Here is an 11,770-nt window from a genome sequence, read left to right as displayed (position 1 = left end):
AAAAAAGTGTAACAAAATTGGTTTGATTTTTTTTAGTACCTTTCAGTTTTTCTTAGTTTTCACACAAGGTCCGGGGTCAGGACAAAAGACAGATTTTTGACAAATTTCAAAATATGTCAGATATTGTCCAAATAATTTTTTATTTCACGTCTAGACATGTGAAATGCATGAACAAGTGCAAAAAAGTGTAACAAAATTGGTTTGATTTTTTTTAGTACCTTTCAGTTTTTCTTAGTTTTCACACAAGGTCCGGGGTCAGGACAAAAGACAGATTTTTGACAAATTTCAAAATATGTCAGATATTGTCCAAATCATTTTTTATTTCACTTCTAGACATGTGAAATGCATGAACTAGGGCAAAAAAAGTGAAAAAAAATTGGTCTGATTTTTTTTTAGTACCTTGCAGTTTTTCTTTGTTTTCACATAAGGTCCGGGGTCAGGACAAAAGACAGATTTTTGACAACTTTCAAAATATGTCAGATATTGTCCAAATTATTTTTTATTTCACTTCTAGACATGTGAAATGCATGAACTAGGGCAAAAAAAGTGAAAAAAAAATTGGTCTGATTTTTTTTAGTACTTTTCAGTTTTTCTTAGTTTTCACAAAAGGTCCGGGGTCAGGACAAAAGACAGATTTTTGACAAATTTCAAAATATGTCAGATATTGTCCAAATTATTTTTTATTTCACTTCTAGACATGTGAAATGCACGAACAAGTGAAAAAAAGTGTAACAAAATTGTTTTTTTTTTTTTTAGTACCTTTCAGTTTTTCTTAGTTTTCTCACAAGGTCCGGGGTCAGGACAAAAGACAGATTTTTGACAACTTTCAAAATATGTCAGATATTGTCCAAATTATTTTTTATTTCACTTCTAGACATGTGAAATGCATGAACTAGGGCAAAAAAAGTGTAAAAAAATTGGTCTGATTTTTTTTAGTACTTTTCAGTTTTTCTTAGTTTTCACATAAGGTCCGGGGTCAGGACAAAAGACAGATTTTTGACAAATTTCAAAATATGTCAGATATTGTCCAAATTATTTTTTATTTCACTTCTAGACATGTGACATGCATGAACTAGGGCAAAAAAAGTGTAAAAAAATTGGTCTGATTTTTTTTAGTACTTTTCAGTTTTTCTTAGTTTTCACATAAGGTCCGGGGTCAGGACAAAAGACAGATTTTTGACAAATTTCAAAATATGTCAGATATTGTCCAAATAATTTTTTATTTCACGTCTAGACATGTGAAATGCATGAACAAGTGCAAAAAAGTGTAACAAAATTGGTTTGATTTTTTTTAGTACCTTTCAGTTTTTCTTAGTTTTCACACAAGGTCCGGGGTCAGGACAAAAGACAGATTTTTGACAAATTTCAAAATATGTCAGATATTGTCCAAATCATTTTTTATTTCACTTCTAGACATGTGAAATGCATGAACTAGGGCAAAAAAAGTGAAAAAAAATTGGTCTGATTTTTTTTTAGTACCTTGCAGTTTTTCTTTGTTTTCACATAAGGTCCGGGGTCAGGACAAAAGACAGATTTTTGACAACTTTCAAAATATGTCAGATATTGTCCAAATTATTTTTTATTTCACTTCTAGACATGTGAAATGCATGAACTAGGGCAAAAAAAGTGAAAAAAAAATTGGTCTGAATTTTTTTAGTACTTTTCAGTTTTTCTTAGTTTTCACAAAAGGTCCGGGGTCAGGACAAAAGACAGATTTTTGACAAATTTCAAAATATGTCAGATATTGTCCAAATTATTTTTTATTTCACTTCTAGACATGTGAAATGCACGAACAAGTGAAAAAAAGTGTAACAAAATTGTTTTTTTTTTTTTTTAGTACCTTTCAGTTTTTCTTAGTTTTCTCACAAGGTCCGGGGTCAGGACAAAAGACAGATTTTTGACAACTTTCAAAATATGTCAGATATTGTCCAAATTATTTTTTATTTCACGTCTAGACATGTGAAATGCACGAACAAGTGCAAAAAAGTGTAACAAAATTGGTCTGATTTTTTTTTGTACTTTTCAGTTTTTCTTAGTTTTCACATAAGGTCCGGGGTCAGGACAAAAGACAGATTTTTGACAAATTTCAAAATATGTCAGATATTGTCCAAATTATTTTTTATTTCACTTCTAGACATGTGACATGCATGAACTAGGGCAAAAAAAGTGTAAAAAAATTGGTCTGATTTTTTTTAGTACTTTTCAGTTTTTCTTAGTTTTCACATAAGGTCCGGGGTCAGGACAAAAGACAGATTTTTGACAAATTTCAAAATATGTCAGATATTGTCCAAATTATTTTTTATTTCACTTCTAGACATGTGAAATGCACGAACTAGGGCAAAAAAAGTGTAAAAAAATTGGTCTGATTTTTTTTAGTACTTTTCAGTTTTTCTTAGTTTTCACATAAGGTCCGGGGTCAGGACAAAAGACAGATTTTTGACAAATTTCAAAATATGTCAGATATTGTCCAAATTATTTTTTATTTCACGTTTAGACATGTGAAATGCATGAACAAGTGCAAAAAAGTGTAACAAAATTGGTTTGATTTTTTTTAGTACCTTTCAGTTTTTCTTAGTTTTCACACAAGGTCCGGGGTCAGGACAAAAGACAGATTTTTGACAAATTTCAAAATATGTCAGATATTGTCCAAATTATTTTTTATTTCACTTCTAGACATGTGAAATGCATGAACTAGGGCAAAAAAGTGTAAAAAAATTGGTTTGATTTTTTTTAGTACCTTTCAGTTTTTCTTAGTTTTCACATAAGGTCCGGGGTCAGGACAAAAGACAGATTTTTGACAAATTTCAAATTATGTCAGATATTGTCCAAATAATTTTTTATTTCACGTCTAGACATGTGAAATGCATGAACAAGTGCAAAAAAGTGTAAAAAAATTGGTCTGATTTTTTTTAGTACTTTTCAGTTTTTCTTAGTTTTCACATAAGGTCCGGGGTCAGGACAAAAGACAGATTTTTGACAAATTTCAAAATATGTCAGATATTATCCAAATTATTTTTTATTTCACTTCTAGACATGTGAAATGCACGAACAAGTGCAAAAAAGTGTAACAAAATTGGTTTGATTTTTTTTTAGTACCTTTCAGTTTTTCTTAGTTTTCTCACAAGGTCCGGGGTCAGGACAAAAGACAGATTTTTGACAAATTTCAAATTATGTCAGATATTGTCCAAATAATTTTTTATTTCACGTCTAGACATGTGAAATGCATGAACAAGTGCAAAAAAGTGTAACAAAATTGGTTTGATTTTTTTTAGTACCTTTCAGTTTTTCTTAGTTTTCACACAAGGTCCGGGGTCAGGACAAAAGACAGATTTTTGACAAATTTCAAATTATGTCAGATATTGTCCAAATATTTTTTTATTTCACGTCTAGACATGTGAAATGCATGAACAAGTGCAAAAAAGTGTAACAAAATTGGTTTGATTTTTTTTAGTACCTTTCAGTTTTTCTTAGTTTTCACACAAGGTCCGGGGTCAGGACAAAAGACAGATTTTTGACAAATTTCAAAATATGTCAGATATTGTCCAAATTATTTTTTATTTCACTTCTAGACATGTGAAATGCATGAACTAGGGCAAAAAAAGTGTAAAAAAATTGGTCTGATTTTTTTTAGTACTTTTCAGTTTTTCTTAGTTTTCACATAAGGCCCGTGGTCAGGACAAAAGACAGAATTTTGACAAATTTCAAAATATGTCAGATATTGTCCAAATTATTTTTTATTTCACTTCTAGACATGTGAAATGCATGAACTAGGGCAAAAAAAGTGTAAAAAAATTGGTCTGATTTTTTTTAGTACTTTTCAGTTTTTCTTAGTTTTCACATAAGGTCCGTGGTCAGGACAAAAGACAGATTTTTGACAAATTTCAAAATATGTCAGATATTATCCAAATTATTTTTTATTTCACTTCTAGACATGTGAAATGCACGAACAAGTGCAAAAAAGTGAAAAAAAATTGGTTTGATTTTTTTTTAGTACCTTGCAGTTTTTCTTAGTTTTCTCACAAGGTCCGGGGTCAGGACAAAAGACAGATTTTTGACAAATTTCAAATTATGTCAGATATTGTCCAAATAATTTTTTATTTCACGTCTAGACATGTGAAATGCATGAACAAGTGCAAAAAAGTGTAACAAAATTGGTTTGATTTTTTTTAGTACCTTTCAGTTTTTCTTAGTTTTCACACAAGGTCCGGGGTCAGGACAAAAGACAGATTTTTGACAAATTTCAAAATATGTCAGATATTGTCCAAATTATTTTTTATTTCACGTCTAGACATGTGAAATGCACGAACAAGTGCAAAAAAGTGTAACAAAATTGGTCTGATTTTTTTTTGTACTTTTCAGTTTTTCTTAGTTTTCACATAAGGTCCGGGGTCAGGACAAAAGACAGATTTTTGACAAATTTCAAAATATGTCAGATATTGTCCAAATTATTTTTTATTTCACTTCTAGACATGTGAAATGCATGAACTAGAGCAAAAAAAGTGTAACAAAATTGGTCTGATTTTTTTTAGTACTTTTCAGTTTTTCTTAGTTTTCACATAAGGTCCGGGGTCAGGACAAAAGACAGATTTTTGACCAATTTCAAAATATGTCAGATATTGTCCAAATTATTTATTATTTCACGTCTAGACATGTGAAATGCACGAACAAGTGCAAAAAAGTGTAACAAAATTGGTCTGATTTTTTTTAGTACTTTTCAGTTTTTCTTAGTTTTCACATAAGGTCCGGGCTCAGGACAAAAGACAGATTTTTGACAAATTTCAAAATATGTCAGATATTGTCCAAATTATTTTTTATTTCACTTCTAGACATGTGAAATGCATGAACTAGGGCAAAAAAAGTGTAAAAAAATTGGTCTGATTTTTTTTAGTACTTTTCAGTTTTTCTTAGTTTTCACATAAGGTCCGGGGTCAGGACAAAAGACAGATTTTTGACAAATTTCAAAATATGTCAGATATTATCCAAATTATTTTTTATTTCACTTCTAGACATGTGAAATGCACGAACAAGTGCAAAAAAGTGTAACAAAATTGGTTTGATTTTTTTTTAGTACCTTTCAGTTTTTCTTAGTTTTCTCACAAGGTCCGGGGTCAGGACAAAAGACAGATTTTTGACAAATTTCAAATTATGTCAGATATTGTCCAAATAATTTTTTATTTCACGTCTAGACATGTGAAATGCACGAACAAGTGCAAAAAAGTGTAACAAAATTGTTTTTTTTTTTTAGTACCTTTCAGTTTTTCTTAGTTTTCACATAAGGTCCGGGGTCAGGACAAAAGACAGATTTTTGACAAATTTCAAAATATGTCAGATATTGTCCAAATTATTTTTTATTTCACGTCTAGACATGTGAAATGCACGAACAAGTGCAAAAAAGTGTAACAAAATTGGTTTGATTTTTTTTAGTACCTTTCAGTTTTTCTTAGTTTTCTCACAAGGTCCGGGGTCAGGACAAAAGACAGATTTTTGACAAATTTCAAAATATGTCAGATATTGTCCAAATTATTTTTTATTTCACGTCTAGACATGTGAAATGCACGAACAAGTGCAAAAAAGTGTAACAAAATTGGTTTGATTTTTTTTAGTACCTTTCAGTTTTTCTTAGTTTTCTCACAAGGTCCGGGGTCAGGACAAAAGACAGATTTTTGACAAATTACAAAATATGTCAGATATTGTCCAAATTATTTTTTATTTCACGTCTAGACATGTGAAATGCACGAACAAGTGCAAAAAAGTGTAACAAAATTGGTTTGATTTTTAGTACCTTTCAGTTTTTCTTAGTTTTCTCACAAGGTCCTGGGTCAGGACAAAAGACAGATTTTTGACAAATTTCAAAATATGTCAGATATTGTCCAAATTATTTTTTATTTCACATCTAGACATGTGAAATGCTTGAACTAGGGCAAAAAAAGTTTTAAAAAATTGGTCTGATTTTTTTTAGTACCTTTCAGTTTTTCTTAGTTTTCACATAAGGTCTGGGGTCAGGACAAAAGAAAGATTTTTGACAAATTTCAAAATATGTCAGATATTGTCCAAATCATTTTTTATTTAATTTCTAGACATGTGAAATGCATGAACTAGGGCAAAAAAGTGTGAAAAAATTGGTTTGATTTTTTTTTAGTACCTTGCAGATTTTCTTAGTTTTCACATAAGGTCCGGGGGTCAGGACAAAAGACAGATTTTTGACAAATTTCAAAATATGTCAGATATTGTCCAAATTATTTTTTATTTCACTTCTAGTCATGTGAAATGCATGAACTAGGGCAAAAAAAGTGAAAAAAAATTGGTTTGATTTTTTTTAGTACCTTTCAGTTTTTCTTAGTTTTCACATAAGGTCTGGGGTCAGGACAAAAGAAAGATTTTTGACAAATTTCAAAATCTGTCAGATATTGTCCAAATCATTTTTTATTTCATTTCTAGACATGTGAAATGCATGAACTAGGGCAAAAAAAGTGAAAAAAAATTGGTCTGATTTTTTTTTAGTACTTTTCAGTTTTTCTTAGTTTTCACATAAGGTCCGGGGTCAGGACAAAAGACAGATTTTTGACAAATTTCAAAATCTGTCAGATATTGTCCAAATTATTTTTTATTTCACGTCTAGACATGTGAAATGCATGAACTAGTGCAAAAAAGTGTAACAAAATTGGTTTGATTTTTTTTTAGTACTTTTCAGTTTTTCTTAGTTTTCACATAAGGTCCGGGGTCAGGATAAAAGACAGATTTTTGACAAATTTCAAAATCTGTCAGATATTGTCCAAATCATTTTTTATTTCACTTCTAGACATGTGAAATGCATGAACTAGGGCAAAAAAGTGTAAAAATATTGGTTTGATTTTTTTTAGTACCTTTCAGTTTTTCTTAGTTTTCACATAAGGTCCGGGGTCAGGACAAAAGACAGATTTTTGACAAATTTCAAAATCTGTCAGATATTGTCCAAATCATTTTTTATTTCATTTCTAGACATGTGAAATGCTAGCCTGACGTAGTCATACTCAATTCTAGTCAGAATTTGAGTCTGATACTGCTCCATAGAGCTGTGATTATGGGGCGTGTTTCAAACGAACCAGGAAAAAAAATGCCTCTGCACTCAATTGGATAGACCTACAACCAATCAGAGCAAAGGAGTGTGTGACGTATGTTAAGCGACGCATAGTTGATGTCAACAGAACTCAACTGCACGCTAGAAGAAGAAAATGTGAGCGATTTTCGCAGGTGTTGTAAAAATAATGTAAGGATACACGGAGTTCTTCAACACACGAACCTCATTTTTGAGAGAAACAGTAAAGGTGAATGCATATACGATCAAGTTATCCGTTTAGGATTACAACTCCACAACACTGCAAACAAATCGCATCGCATTTGTCAGTCCTGTCAGAACTTTATAACACGGTTGGAACGCTACATGCCCGTGTTTAAAAAATGGACAGAAGACGAAGGAGACCAGCCTGAAGAACCGTGTTCATCTGAGGCATCAGAGACGCCCCGGACTCTGAAGAAGTTCTGCCCCAATCCGTCAACTCCAACCGGTACAAAAACGCGAAGAAGCATTACAGAGGTAAGCTTGTTAATACATTTCTACTTCTTATGATATGACTATGAGAATAACCTCGATTGCCACGTTTCACATGAGTTAATAGTGAGTCGTGATTATTGTCCAATGTGATAAACACTGTGCATTCCCACACTCCTCATTTCCGTGAAATCTATCTATGATTAAATTATCTAGTCATATTTTGACATGCCTAGTATTCTGGAAGCCAGCCCGAATTTCAGTGTAGTGTGAGCAAATGTTACCAGGATAAACTTGTACCTGATGTGTAAGTTGGCCTCTGTCACTTTGTCAATATGTAGAAACTTCATTTTGTAATGGACTAGCATGTTATCCAACCCCCACTTCTGTGCTCTGCACCTCTGTGGGGGGTGGGCAGTGTTTCTCTGACCTGCTCAGCAATTGCATCTGGTGTCACCATATTTAACAGTCTGTATTTTCCAATGTATTGTCAATGCACGTTATACTTATTAGGCTATACTGTAATTCTTCACACTGATGTGTTCACTTATATTTCAGGTTGTCACCCATTTTCCATCCACTTGACCTCCACCTGGAACACCTAAACAATTTTCTCAAATCATTTATGAGAGGATTGGGACCAAACATGTCAGAAATGTCAGCAGCCAGAATCAGTAGGTCCATTGGCATCGTCAAAGAGCTAATGGACAAAACGGACACAGAGCTGGAGCTGACAAGGCCGGCTGGCATTCATCATGTGGCCCGAGAACAGGACGTTTTAACACTGGTAAACGTTTTCAGGGAGACACAACTTTCCCAACAAAAATCACCCAGGCAGGCAGTCTCATGCATTCCCGAATTTCAAGAGAAACTTATTGGCAAAGCTGAATTACCAGGAGAAAATAATGGACTGGCAAAATGTGCCTATTTAAATAATTAAGTAAATGTGAAATGTAAATGGTGATGGTAATTTGTAAATATTGTTTTCGTAAATGACAATGTAAATAATTGTTTTCATATAATAGTTTAGTAGTATCCACATTCTTGAAAACATTTTTGTGTTTTCTTATTGGTTGTATGTTCAAAGTTCAGCGTATATCTTCAAACATTACCTATTATGTGTAGATATTAAAAATCTTTATTGACATGTCTTATTGTTTGTCTTTAAATGCAGAAACATCACCCACCAGTAGAGAAGTATAAACCATTTTAATTTTATTCAAAAATATTAATGTAACAGAGGTAAAAAAAAAAAGGCATTTGCACAACAACAGGACCCTGAAGCTACAAATTTGAGCCTGAATTTGAAGCTAGCCTGAGATCTTCAACATTGACAAGCCTGATTCCAAGTTACTTGGGGATGATTGTATCTTATCATCCTCATCCTCGTCATCAAAGTAACCAGTGTAATCCATGTCAACCTGAACACGGTCATCCTGAACAACACAGTCATCAAACAAATTAGTTTGACTCTGTTCGATGTCATCAAAAACCTCATGCATAATTCATAGTATCTCTTTTGCATGTTCCAGCTTGTATGTAGGGAGATTATGGATAATGAAGTCCAGGTCAAATATCTGTGTGCACTGTTCTAAAACTGATCAATGAGTTCATCTCCAAAACCAGTGCAGGCTGTGTCGACTGTGTAAAGTGGCATGTTTTTATGGTCCTGAAGTAAACTACTCCTGTAAGTTTATAACAGTTCCCTGATCAAAAGTGTGCCCTTAGGTGTGACTATTCTGTGTTTGTGGTGTGATGAAACCTCCCCTTGAAAGTGTTCATATTTGGGGATTAGCTCCCCACAACCTTCAGGTTCACAAGAACAAACAGAATGGCAGTGAGTGCAGCACAGATGTCCTATATCAACAGATGTGGTGTGTTCCTCAAAATGGCAGTACAAAGCTTTCCGCAGACAACTAGTGACTCCATTAAAGTACCGTCTTAACTGCTGGGTCAAGCTTTGTACTAACATCCCTCACAATCCAGTGTAGGCACTCCAGTGTATGGCCAGGTACTTTAATCAGACCCACTCTGATGTTTGTTCTGTTTGGGCTCAGGGCCAAATTTATTGGATTGTCCATCTGAAGCTGTTTCATAACCCTGGCTCTGGATTCCCGATCAGCAGAAGCGGTCAATGTCAGCACAGGTGTACCTGGAATATATAGCAGTACAAAAAGCAACCAATAAGTAACAGTAAAAAATAAGAAATTATGAGTAGTATCATTTAGTACTTTTTAATGACTGTACTGACATCTAAAAAGAATACATCACTTATAAGGGGTACAGTGACTAGCCTACCAATATGGGTATGGTGCTTGAGTACATAAAGCAACACCCAAATGCCCTTCTGCCCTTTTGCAGCCTGACCACTGATAGAAATAAAACAGTAACCTACATTAGAATGTTTTAACAGCTAGTTCGCTACAATCATACTAACGTTATGATTGTACCAAGTCTGAGTTAGCGAACGTACAACGATACCTAGGCTACTATGTTTACAACATGGGATTCATATCACGACATTGGGAGTTATTTACTAAGTCAGACAGTTAGACTCTCTTACCATTTGTAAGTTAGATGAACTTCGTCCACGACGATACCCATTACGTTGGCTTGAAAAACATCGGAGCCTAGCATGTCCCTCCACTTGTTGTTCAGCAGCCAGGATTCCGGGCTTCAAAAAAGGATCTGGCAACGACCGCTGGCTATATCCACCTCGTCTTGCACGCCGAGTTGCATCGCCGTGATGCCCATTTCAGTTGCTTCGGCAAAAAACATCTTTCTTATCAACAAATGCCTTGATCCCGTTACTCTGTTACTCTTTTAAAATTAATTCGCTGTCGATATATTCTAGAACAGACCTGATAGCAGAATCTACACATCTCAATTCTCCAGCGGCAGCCATCGTTGTTGTAAACGAATTCAACCCAAACGCTCTTTGGTGACGTGGTGGATTACGTTACTGTTGAGCATCTGTCCATCATCGTATAAAGCCCGCCCTGACAATTTGATTGGCCCGCCAGTATTTGGGCGAGGATACTCGCGCCACTATTGATCAATGCCAGACCGAACTTCCCGACCTCAAACGTTGTGGGCGGGACTAAGTTCGGAATGGCACCCAGGCTAGTGAAATGCATGAACTAGGGCAAAAAAAGTGAATAAAAATTGGTCTGATTTTTTTTAGTACTTTTCAGTTTTTCTTAGTTTTCACATAAGGTCCGGGGTCAGGACAAAAGACAGATTTCTGACAAATTTCAAAATCTGTCAGATATTGTCCAAATCATTTTTTATTTAATTTCTAGACATGTGAAATGCATGAACTAGGGCAAGAAAGTGTGAAAAAATTGGTTTGATTTTTTTTTAGTACCTTGCAGTTTTTCTTAGTTTTCACATAAGGTCCGGGGTCAGGATAAAAGACAGATTTTTGACAAATTTCAAAATATGTCAGATATTGTCCAAATTATTTTTTATTTCACGTCTAGACATGTGAAATGCATGAACTAGTGCAAAAAAGTGTAACAAAATTGATTTGATTTTTTTTTAGTACTTTTCAGTTTTTCTTAGTTTTCACATAAGGTCCGGGGTCAGGACAAAAGACAGATTTTTGACAAATTTCAAAATATGTCAGATATTGTCCAAATTCTTTTTTATTTCACTTCTAGACATGTGAAATGCATGAACTAGGGCAAAAAAAGTGAAAAAAAATTGGTCTGATTTTTTTTTAGTACCTTGCAGTTTTTCTTAGTTTTCACATAAGGTCCGGGGTTAGGACAAAAGACAGATTTTTGACAAATTTCAAAATATGTCAGATATTGTCCTAATCATTTTTTATTTCACGTCTAGACATGTGAAATGCATGAACTAGTGCAAAAAAGTGTAACAAAATTGGTTTGATTTTTTTTAGTACCTTTCAGTTTTTCTTAGTTTTCACATAAGGTCCGGGGTCAGGACAAAAGACAGATTTTTGACAAATTTCAAAATATGTCAGATATTGTCCAAATTATTTTTTATTTCACTTCTAGACATGTGAAATGCATGAACTAGGGCAAAAAAAGTAAAAAAAAATTGGTCTGATTTTTTTAGTACTTTTCAGTTTTTCTTAGTTTTCACATAAGGTCCGGGGTCAGGACAAAAGACAGATTTTTGACAAATTTCAAAATATGTCAGATATTGTCCAAATTATTTTTTATTTCACGTCTAGACATGTGAAATGCATGAACTAGTGCAAAAAAGTGTAACAAA

The 11,770-nt window shown here is 33.5% G+C and overlaps 1 long non-coding RNA gene across 1 annotated transcript; it reads right to left on the bottom strand.

The window, feature by feature from the left end:
• Nucleotides 1–8,718: 8,718 nt before the first annotated feature.
• On the bottom strand, nt 8,719–10,657 carry LOC143101429 (uncharacterized). Its single transcript, XR_012982310.1, has 2 exons — nt 10,092–10,657; nt 8,719–9,680 (listed from the first exon to the last, which is right to left on the bottom strand). It is a non-coding gene; the product is annotated as an uncharacterized LOC143101429 (long non-coding RNA).
• Nucleotides 10,658–11,770: the final 1,113 nt, after the last annotated feature.

This window comes from Alosa pseudoharengus, unplaced genomic scaffold (assembly GCF_046254945.1).
Source record: "Alosa pseudoharengus isolate Yale_2024_CS ecotype anadromous, Long Island Sound unplaced genomic scaffold, YU_APseudo_1.1 YU_APseudo_1.1_scf_35, whole genome shotgun sequence".
Lineage (NCBI taxonomy): Eukaryota > Metazoa > Chordata > Actinopteri > Clupeiformes > Clupeidae > Alosa > Alosa pseudoharengus.
This window is presented reverse-complemented; position numbering and strand designations above follow the sequence as displayed.